The sequence below is a fragment of the Ctenopharyngodon idella genome, chromosome 20, assembly GCF_019924925.1.
Source record: "Ctenopharyngodon idella isolate HZGC_01 chromosome 20, HZGC01, whole genome shotgun sequence".
Classification (NCBI taxonomy): domain Eukaryota; kingdom Metazoa; phylum Chordata; class Actinopteri; order Cypriniformes; family Xenocyprididae; genus Ctenopharyngodon; species Ctenopharyngodon idella.
In genome coordinates, this window is record NC_067239.1 from 10,717,531 (window position 1) to 10,729,572 (window position 12,042).

Here is a 12,042-nt window from a genome sequence, read left to right on the forward strand (position 1 = left end):
GAAAGGCATTTATATTTAATAAAAATGAAGAAAACATTTGAAAAGTTTAAATGAAGTGCTTAACAAGTGTTTAACAAGAAAGATTGGTTGCTGCAAACCATACGGAAGATGTATATTATTATTTTTTTAATGCCGTGGATTAGCACAAGTGTGGTGATATAAATGTAATTTTTAAATTATAAATATATATATATATATATATATATATATATATATAAACTTTGCTTACGCCTCAAAAATTTAAATTGTTACTCGCGTGCAAAGTCCGCGAAACAAGCTGAGGTTTGTGTCGTGTCGAGTGCGCGCATAACGGACTGCTGAGTGGATCACTAACGTTAGACGCCAGCTGTGAGTTTTTCTGAAGTAAGTACATTTTACTTTACACATTTATTTTAAGTTACGTTTACAACTACCACTTATGGCATATTTTACCCGTCAGTCACGTTAAACGAATACCGTTGAATGCCATTAAATGTGTGTGACGTTTTTATTGTGAAGTTGGCCTAGCGCCTTTTTTTTCAAAGACTCTCCCTGCGTCTCAGTCAGCTCTCTAGCTTCCTAGGTCGTGAATTTGTATATTGTGTAAATGAATGTGGCCGACTCCCTGATCAGTACTATAACTTCTAGGGACTAGGGAGCTGATTGAGACCATAGACTGTAAAAGATTGAGACGCACGCGCTCTCACGCGATCCCTCCCCCAATGTATGTATTTACAACGTGTTTTGCAGCGGTCAGTAATGTAGCCAATCACAGACATAGTTGTTGATCTCTTGGCAAATCAGAGGTGAGAATCCACTCACCGTTCAAAACGCCAGATTTTATTTTATTTTTTACATATTTTTTATTTTCTTATTTCATATTCATTCATTTTTACCTGTTATTGTAGGCTATATAACGTTGTTCTCTTTCTTTTTTCGGTGTTGATTGTCATCTGATTGTGTAAGTGATCAACCTAGCAGTTATCCTAGATTTGTGATTTATCATGTTCATACATGATCATTGATGAAAAATATTTCTTCTCTCTCTTTTCTCTGTGTCAACAGGAGCTAACTACACCCCAAAGGCTCTTTTAAGAGCCACAACACGGAGCTTCTTTGGCTTTGTAAGTATATGTTTTGACTAACGATCAGGTGCATTCTGTAATTAACATCTTGTACATAAGGGTGTAACAATATACTCATGTCACGATTCAATACAATCACGATAATCGCGATATTTTAAGCTGAAATAAAGAGAGGGTTTTTTATTTTACTTTATTTTTTATTATTAAATTATTATTTGTATTATTAACAGGACCCACAAATATTCCCCCGTTGCATTATTATACTCTATATTCAACATTATATATAATCATTCAATGTAGTGTAACTGAAACTCCATAAACCTATTGTTTTCTATGCTGCTAAGAGGTCAGATGGCCAATTGCATGCTGCAAAGTTTCAGAAGTGACAGCTATGTATAAATGCTGGATTCACTCTACATGGGACAGAAATATGACATGTTAAAATAGTAACAGATGAAAGCAATGTAAAGGCATATTAGTTAGTTAGAAATATGTAGAAATACTAATAGTTTAATTGAAATATGTTCATAGCAAAATATTTTTGAAATTCTATTCCAGTTATTGTTAAAAGTGATGACTTGTAAATGATTTTAAATGTCTACCCCCCAAAAATAAACCAAGTAAAATTATAATTAATTCAACAATGAAAAAGCTTTCCTTATTATGGTTTCTTATTTATTATGTCTTGTTTGTTATTTCATATTTTATTATGGCTCCTTATTTATTTTGCTATTTCATAATAATTCATGTTTACATTATTGTAGGCTATATATTCTCTTCTCTCTTTTTTCAGTGTTGATTGTTTGTCATCTGATTGTGTAAGTGATCGACCTAGCAGTCATCCTAGATTTGTGATTTATCATGTACAAATTTTTTCTTTTTCTCTCTTTTCTCTGTGTCAACAGGAGCTAACTACACCCCAAAGCTTCTTTGGCATTGTAAGTATATGTTTTGACTAACTGTCTGGTGCATAATGTGATTGAAGGGTTAATTCATCCAAAAATGAAAATTCTGTCATTAATTACTCACCCTCATGTCGTCCCAAACCTGTAAGACTTTCGTTCATCTTCGGAACACAAATTAAGATATTTTTAATGAAATCTGAGGGTTTCTGAACCAATCATTGCACCTTTTGAGGTCCAGAAAGGTACTAAAGACATTGTTCAACATTAAATATAAAACGTTAAACGTTATTTGAAATTATTTAAAAAATAAAGACACTTTAAATGTGAAATTACACCCCACAGTAGGTGGCACAAAACAATGCTGTGGACTTTGATTGGAACTATTTTCTTTGTCGAAATAGAGTGAAACAGGTGATTTGGTGACAAAAATGTAAGTCACTTGATATTAAGTTCTTGTTCATTAAATTGTACGCTGTATAAAATCAATATTACATTTGTAATCATGCTGATATTAGGAGAAAAACGTTGCTCTGTGTAAAATTGGTTACCTATATTAAATAATATAGATATAAAAGATGTACAGGGCATTTTTGCCCCTTATCTTGAATTCTGGGGGCATTCTCAAGGCTTTTTATTAGACTAAATCACACAGTGAAAGCGTGCAATCTAAATATGCAGCACGCACACCAGTCTTACCTAGACTAGTAGTGCATGCATGCACTCAATGGGTGTGTTTTTGTTTGTTTTTTGTAAAGTGAGGTACATACATATAATTTCAGATCATTAAATCAACAATTACGATGTCATAGACAATATATGTCGCACACCCTACAGCACTGGCCCGATTGGGCAAGTGACTGTTCCGCCTACTGTCCCGAGCGTCGTTAAAACTGGCCCTGGGCCATTGGGCAGTCCTTAATGTCGAGCCCTGAATAATCATATGACTAAAACTAAATGTGATATGTTTGCGCATACATGATTTTTGCACTTTCACTTTGATTTTGAGGAGCACATTTTTTTATGAAACCTAAGAGGTTTCTTTCCATCCATCCCAAATCCATTCCTCTGAAACTTAAAAGATAAAAAAATGTCATAAAGGCATCGTAAAAATAATCAGCTGAGTGGTCTAATCCACTCGATTTATTATTTTTATGATGCCTTTATTACTTTATTAAATTTTTTTTTTTTATTATTATTTTTTTTTTAAGTTTTAGAGGAATGGATTTTAAATGGATGGACAGAAACCTCTTAGGTTTCATAAAAAATATCTTCATTTGTGTTTGGAAGTTGAACAAAAGTCTTATAGGTTTAAAATGACTCAAGGTTGAGTACATGATGACAGAATTAAAATTTTTGGGTGAATTATACCTTATAAAAACTGCAAACTGAGCCTTTGATAAAACTAACTCTATATCACCAATCATATTGTTTACATCAATGATATATATCGTCACATTTTTGTATTGCGAAATCTCGATATTACTATATGTCGCTACACCCTACTTGTAATCCATAACATTTTAATATTTCAACAACAAAACAACTGCCTACATTTCTGCCTATTTTGCGTCCATTTGTTATCTTGTTGTGATTGTTTTATAGTGTAATTTGGGATATGCCACGGCATAACATGACAAAGTAATTAAAAATTATAAATTACATGGACTTAAAAACATGTATGCATTATTTTATATGCAGATCCTATCCAGCCAGTGATCAGAGAAGATAGAGAGAGACCTGAACTTGAGCACATGCAAGTATGTACAAGTGCACATACTGTAGCATGTGAACTTCTGACTTGAGAATGTAAAAAAGCATTAGCTTGTGGAGATGAGCAATGTCCTGCTTCCTTTAAAAAATTGTGATATTTAAATCCCACATGCATATGAAACACAAATGTAAACCAGAGAATAAAAACAATCTCAGTTGCTTGCAACATTGAAGGATGTTCATTTGTGGCAGATTTTTATTCTGTTACATGTTCCTCCAACCCTCCACTAAAATGGGGACTTAACTGTTAAAACAGTTTTCAGGATTGTTTGATGACTAGAAAGTTCAAAATAACAGCATTTATCTGAAATAGAAAGCACTACTATTAAAAAGTTTGGGGTCAGTACATTTTTTTTCTTTAAAGAAATTAATATTTCTTTTGTTAACCAAGAATGCATTAAATTGATCAAAAGTGACAGTAAAGGCATTTGTAATGTTACAAAAGCTTTCTATTTCAGGTTTAAGTTTAAAGGGCCATAAAGTTACTCACTGTACCTTTAATGTGATTGTACATTCAGGCAATTAATAGAGTTCCCTAGCAAGGATGTGCAATAAAGCTATACTATTCAAACAGTACACTACTGGGAATAACTGCTGTTGCACAAGTTGTTACCTCGTCTCTTCATGAACAAATTTAGATGAAATAAACTCATGACCATTTCTCACACATTTTCCCTGTTTTGTTTCAGATCAGCCATCAGTTGTTTACCAGTATGGAGACCAGTCAAGACCAACTGGGAGGTTTTGTTCATGCTTTTTATTGCGCATTGTCATGATCTCTGCTTTTGTTATGAATTCAGGTCTCTTTTTTTATGTTGCATCATGATAAATAAAATGGATGTAATTGATTGTGACAGTGAATAAAAAATATATTGATATACATGGACTCAAGTCACTTATTTGGAATTTTATTAATTTCAGTAGCATTTATGTCAAATAAAATAAAACTGAAATAAATTACAGTAAAATTACTGTAATATTATTATACTGTAAAAATAAGTTGCGGGCTTGTGTGCGTTACTAGATTACCGTTGCACCAAAACATACAGATGAAAAATAATCAAAGGCATCAGGGCTAAAGTGGAGAGAACATCCTGGTCACTTAATACTTTTTCTGTGAACGGATAGCTGATTTATAAAAACGATTGCATTTACACTTGGCCACATTAATGTGTCTCTGCAAAATATAGCCTATCCGATCTTCAATTCCCACGCTATATGCAGATTTAATGGAGTTCACGTCACCGAAACAACAAATATGAGCTGCATTTTATTGATCATAAGCTAATTTCAAAATCAAGACCGCAATCGGAGAGAGCACGGCAGCAACACTGGTAAGATCATTTAGTCTCATTACTTTTAATGAATATAGTTGTGTTGTGAGCGCCTGCGACTTAGGCTACTTTCAGTTTGATTTGCGGCAGTTTGTGCGTTGTCTTGCTGAATAGAAAATCAGCTGCTCGTCTGCGGTGATGCGTGTTGCAGTAGCGCTGTCATATCTCGCTATTACATTATTTAACCTATAACATGCTCTCACACGTTTATTTATTTATTTATTTATTTATTTATTTTGTATTTTTGGGAGGAGTTAAATTTACACACGTGGTTTCAACAACCAGATGCATTTAGACCTGTTCAGTTTTGACTGGAATGCATCACAGACCACGTCCTGAAGTGGTTTGAGTGATCGGATTTATATCCGTCTCGAGTGCGTTTCGGGGGGCATTTAGACCTGGTGTTTTCACGATCGGATAGCGATCAGAGAAAACGCATGAAGTGACCAAGTGTAAACAGGCGCAAAGACGCGGCTCTTTAGGAAGTTTTATTCGTCCGCATTCTGCACAACTTCCCATTCTTTTCTCCTCTTCTTATCTAGTAAAGCAGTAAACACTTACATCGCTTCTCTTGTGGCTCATCAACTGAAAATTACAACCAAAAGCTGCACAATGTGGCATCATATATTATATTTTGAGCTGTGTTGCGGTAAAAATAGCCATAGAGTTATGTAAGATGCTGACATTGTGCAACCATTTGACGTCATCGACATAGAACGCAAACAAAATGGCGCCGCCCATTGTCCAAATATGTAATGGATTTTTTAAATAACATAAATCTTTCATGGGTTTTCTACTACATATTTCAGTAAGAGACATCATTTACATTATATTAAGCCATACAAGTCTTAACACCAGGGGTTCCCTTTAAAAAGTCAAGGATCAAGAGCCCAACTAAAGCAAACACTATATAACAATAAAACAACATCAAAACCTCTTAATTCTCAATAAGAACCTTTGTAGACATATGACAGAAATAAAGTCAAACTGGTTTGGAAGTGAAGCTGGTAATGCTGTTTGTGGAGTTGTTTAATCATCCTCTGCTGAGATCTTGAGAGATTTAATGTCTTCTTTTATCTTCTTTGATTTCATCTAAAGGCAAGTTCATACTGTACGATTTTGGCCACAATTTGGCCGTCTTGGGACAAATTTTGTGAATCCTAAATGTATGAAAGCCCAACGATGCCCCCTAGAGGTATCTTTATGTATATACATTTTTATTATTGCCTGGGCAAGTCGAGACATGTCTGCATCATTATCAGAAGGCAGTATATCGGTGGGAAAACTGACTTGTTCTTTGTGCCAGATATTAGACTTCTGCATGTTTGTTGTTCCTGTGAGTGAATGATTAAGAAGTAAGTTATCGTTTTACATTCTAAGCTGTTCAACTTAGATATTTTGTACATTCTGTTGTTGTCATTCATGAACTATACTAGTTCAAATAATGATCGGTATATTTTCATAATGTGAAGCTGTGGTTTACAGATGGTACCTCATGTTACTTTATAATTTATTTGCTGTTACTACTACTGTAATAAGGTTAATTTTCTTTGTTATTTGTAATACTGCTTATATCAGCAAATTTATATTGCAGTTTGTTTTCTTTGTTCATTGTAGACCACACATACCCCTATGGGCGAATGCCTGTAATACTTAATACATGCAGCTATAATACAAATAAAATCCTTCAAATGGGACCCGCTCTCTCGCTCCAGTTTCTCTAACCGGAAACTCCCTCCACCATTTCTACTAGTGCCTAACCGAACCCTTTGAGCATCCTTTACTCTCGCACATGGTCCTTCGAGCCGGATGGTACATCTGTAGAGATGGATCCTGATCCTGCCAGTACAGCAGATCCTGCGGTTCAAACCCGCACACAAAGAGAGCGACATCTTCTAGCCCATCTTGAGGATTATGAAGTCCAACTTCCAGCGCACTTGCACTCAGCACCCCCCGCAGCTGACGCCTCTTCCCAGAGACATTCTAGACATTCCTCTAAGTCAATTTCTTTAGGTACAGCCTCCAACGCTACATACAGATCACGCCGCAGTGCATATAGCCGATCTCCAAGACACGCCCTCTCTGACGTCCAAGCTGCAGTGCTGGAGGAAAGACTAAAGGCTCTTCAGCTAGAGGAACTGCAACGTCATATTGAAGAGGATGATACAGCAGATAAGGAATGTCAGAGACTTGATGACCAAGCTAGAGAGGCACTCAAAGCCAGAGAAGCTTTGGCTAAACAAATTGCGGCACAATGGCGTCTCAAGAAAGCACAAAATGAGCTTGAGGTTGCCAAGCTAGTCACCTCACTCCTTAAACAGGACACCTACAACGTTAGCAGATCTGGATCACAGTTTCTCTAACCGGAAACTCCCTCCACCATTTCTACTAGTGCCTAACCGAACCCTTTGAGCATCCTTTACTCTCGCACATGGTCCTTCGAGCCGGATGGTACATCTGTAGAGATGGATCCTGATCCTGCCAGTACAGCAGATCCTGCGGTTCAAACCCGCACACAAAGAGAGCGACATCTTCCAGCCCATCTTGAGGATTATGAAGTCCAGCTTCCTGCGCACTTGCACTCAGCACCCCCCACAGCTAACGCCTCTTCCCAGAGACATTCTAGACATTCTTCTAAGTCAATTTCTTCAGGTACAGCCTCCAACGCTACATACAGATCACGCCGCAGTGCATCAAGCCGATCTCCAAGACACGCCCTCTCTGACGTCCAAGCTGCAGTGCTGGAGGAAAGACTAAAGGCTCTTGAACTAGAGGAACTGCAACGTCAGATTGAAGAGGATGATACAGCAGATAAGGAATGTCAGAGACTTGATGACCAAGCTAGAGAGGCACTCAAAGTCAGAGAAGCTTTGGCTAAACAAATCGCGGCACAATGGCGTCTCAAGAAAGCACAAAATGAGCTTTAGGTTGCCAAGCTAGTCACCTCGCTCCTTAAACAGGACATCTACAATGTTAGCAGATCTGGATCACAGTCTAGCATCGCCAGTGATTTACCTGAAGCACTACTGGGAGTAAGCCCACCTCAACAGAGAGCTGCTACTAGTGATATTTTCATATCATCTGCCCAGGAAATGCAGGGACATTCTACACCACACCCTGTCTTTCTTACCTCGGAGGCATCAGTATTGCCTCCTCCAGCACCACACGTGTTACCAACCACAGCCTTAGCAGCTGAAGCTTTCTCCAGTGCCCAGGACTTTACTCCTGATGTCCGCCATTCTGATGTAGTGACATGGTCATTACCCCCCCTCATAGCAGCTGTGTCCACTTCAGCGTCTAGAACTGCTTTCACTGGTCCTTCACCCATTCACCCAGCTACAGTTACAGTGCAGCCAACCCCTCCTTTCACCACTGTAACTTACCATCAGATACCTGCTGTTAGTGTGCCTCCCTCAGTAGCTTCACCTCTGGATCCTTTAGCCTTAGGGGCTTCAGTACATCCTCAGCCACACCAAGTGTTGTATCCTCACACTCCAGTGGCATTCCCAGCACCTCATCCAGTTCCATCTCATGCCCTTCCAGCTCAGGCAGCAATCTATATACCTTAAGCCCAGCCTCCTTAGAGATGTTAGTTGCTTCTGCCTATGGTGTCCCAAAACCTGTCATACCAACCTTTGAAACAGGGCGTGAAAGTGACTTTGCACTGCTCAAAATGGCATTGGACAATCTAATGAATAGCCAACAACACTTAAGTGAACAGTACAAGTATCAAGTGCTCCTAGGTCACTTAAAGCTTCCCAGCGCTCTTCAGCTCGCCAAGGCGTATATGCACGATCCCCGGCCATACACAGCTGCACTACAAGCTCTGCAAGATAAATATGGTCAACCACGCCAACTAGTCCAGTGTGAGTTAGGTGCCATATTAAATGCTCCTGCTGTAAAGTTTGGAGATGCTGAAGCTTTTGATGACTTTGCCCTATCCATTCATTCATTGGTAGGGATGCTCAGAACACTAGAGGGTCCAAATGGCTATGAATTAAGGTGTGGATCTCATGTTGATCGCCTCCTGAGCAAAATGCCACCGTCATATCGTGACAGTTTTGTTGAGTACTGCTTTAGCCACGGTATTCTCCATACTGGCACAGACCATACTTACAACCTGCCCGATTTTTCTGCCTGGCTACAGCTGAAATCTCAGGCTAAGCGTATTTCAAACAGGGCAGCAGCACTCTATCAAAGTGAGGTAACCAGGACTACCAAGAAAGATTCACGCCCACCTTCTCGCCCTAAGGACAGATCCACTTCAATCCTTTACTCCCTTAACAGTACCTCACCTGTTCAAGGACAAGCAGGAGTGAAGACACCCAAGTTTCAACCGTATTGTCCTTATTGCAATAAGGATCATTTCCTGAACTCTTGCTCTAAATTTAAGTTACTAACCACAGAGCAAATAATGAAGTGGATAACGGAAGGAAAGCGGTGTTGGAAATGTGGAAGGGCACATGCTACAGACAACTGCACTCTGAAGCGAGGATGCAAGACTTGCAAAGAGCTTCACCTTACCGTTCTCCATGAAGCGGCCTTGCAGACACAAAAGAGTGTTTTTCTGGTCAATGTTCCCTCTTCCCAGGTGAACTTAGATCGTCCCAATCGATCTCCAAAGGTGATGCTAAAGGTAGTTAAGGTCCTACTTCATCATAGAGATAAAGCCATGGAGACATATGCAGTGTTAGACGACAGCTCTGAGCGTAGCATCGTACTGCAACAGGCTGTGGAACAGTTAAACCTTACCACAGTGCCTGAAACACTCACCTTACGTACAATAAGTCAGGATGTACTTCACTTAAATGGAGCATCTGTTTCCCTCTCTGTGTCACCTTTAAACAGACCAACTAAGAAGTTTCAGATTAATCATGCCTTCACTGCAGAGAATCTGAGACTGTCTGAACACTCTTATCCAGTAGCTGCTCTCCAACGAAAATATGCCCATATCCGGTCCTTACCATTGCCACAGATTGAGCGAGCACAACCCTTGCTACTCATTGGGTCAGACATGCCTCACCTACTCGTGCCAGTCCAGCCCATACGAATGGGACCTCCTAATGCACCCATAGCTGTTCACACCAGACTCGGTTGGACTCTCCAAGGCCCAATTGACACTGTACCTTACATTAACGAAACAACAGCCACTCATTCCAAAGAGGACCAGCACGCTCTCACACTACTCAAATCCCGCACTACTAGGGTAGAGGTAGACGGCACTCTACGATATGCCACTCCTTTGCTCAGACGACCGAATGCTGTCACCCTTAAAGCCCCAACGGAAGCAGTACTGGCATCCCTTCGCAGCACTGAACGGAGACTCGCCAAAGACCCGAACCTCTCTGAAGCATACTGCACTGAGATGGACAAATTAGAACAGGCAGGCTATGTGGCAGAAATCTCCCCTCAGGAAGCTGAGAAGTCCACTGAATCCTGGTACATTCCTCACCATATGGTGAAACACAATGGCAAAAACAGGAGTGTGTTTAACTGATCTTTCCAGTATCAGGGTCAGTCATTAAATGAACACCTTATTCCTGGTCCCATACTTGGTCCATCTTTGCTTGGAGTTCTGCTTCGGTTCAGACAGCACACCATGGCTGTAAGCGGAGATGTGAAAGGTATGTTTCACCAAGTTCGCCTACTGCCACATGACAAGGCGATCTTGCGCTTCCTCTGGAGAAACATGCAAAGGACTGAGCAGCCAAAGATCTATGAGTGACAAGTGCTACCGTTCGGCACGACGTGCAATTCTTGTTGTGCTATATATGCACTGCAACAAGTAGCCCATGACAACAGCGAAATCAATCCCATTCTAGTCGAATCAGTGACCCAGTCATTCTACGTAGACAATTGTCTTCAAATTACACAATCAACTGAAAAGGCCAGAGCTCTTGTAGATGGTCTACACCAATTGCTGCTTAATGGAGGGTTCGATCTTCGCCAATGGGCGAGCAACAAACCAGAAGTCATTGAGCACCTTCCATCAGAAGCAAGGTCACAAAGCAGTGAGCTATGGTTATCCCAAAAGTGTACTGATCTTTTAGAGGGCACACTTGGATTGCAATGGAACTGTCTCAGTGATTCCTTAGGATACAAGCCTCGCCAGGTGGAATGTCTCAAACCAACCTTAAGAAATATCTACAAGGTATTGGCATCACAGTATGACCCTCTCGGTTTCCTGATTCCATTCACCACCCAAGCCAAGATACTCATTCAGGATCTGTGGAAAAATCATGTGGGATGGGATGATCTCATTGAGTCTGATAGCCTACGAAATAGATGGCAAACCTGGGTACAGGAACTACCTGATTTGGAGCATCTAGAGGTTCCCAGATGCTACACTCCATCTCAGGTACATGATGAGGCATGTACCAGAGACCTACATGTTTTCTGTGATGCCTCTGAGAGAGTCTACGGCTCGGTATCATATATGCGCACAGAAGACAAAGATGGCCATGTACACATTTCATTTGTGCTGGCTCGTTCACGTGTAGCACCCAGGAAACAAATGTCAATGCCACAACTTGAACTGAGTGCAGCACTTACTGGAGCACAAATAGCTAAAGTCCTCCAAACAGAACTCACAGTCACCATCAGGCAAGTCATTCTCTGGTCAGATTCCACCACTGTCCTTCGCTGGTTGTTGTCTGACTCCTGCAGGTATAAGGTCTTTGTAGTAACTCGAACCCGAACCCTTTTGAGCATCCTTTACTCTTGCACACTAAAAGATTCCTCTGATCCTAGGCCAAAATCTGAAGTCTTTGTTTGCTAGTTTGACATGCTCACCGACAACCGATTAATGACCATTACGATAGAATTTTACTTCCGACGAAATTCTGGCAATGTCTGGCATTGTTCTAATTAGAAGATTAGAAACACAGTCCTGCAGTGTGACTTCTACGACAACGTCAAATCAAAAACCAAAAGTAGCACAGAACCTGATGAGGAAATTAGAGAAACAAC

The 12,042-nt window shown here is 39.8% G+C and overlaps 1 long non-coding RNA gene across 1 annotated transcript; it reads left to right on the forward strand.

The window, feature by feature from the left end:
* The first annotated feature begins 307 nt into the window (after nucleotides 1-307).
* On the forward strand, nucleotides 308-4,567 carry LOC127502748 (uncharacterized). The gene is made up of 5 exons (XR_007926919.1): nucleotides 308-363; nucleotides 1,045-1,103; nucleotides 1,970-2,002; nucleotides 3,668-3,726; nucleotides 4,429-4,567. It is a non-coding gene; the product is annotated as an uncharacterized LOC127502748 (long non-coding RNA).
* Nucleotides 4,568-12,042: the final 7,475 nt, after the last annotated feature.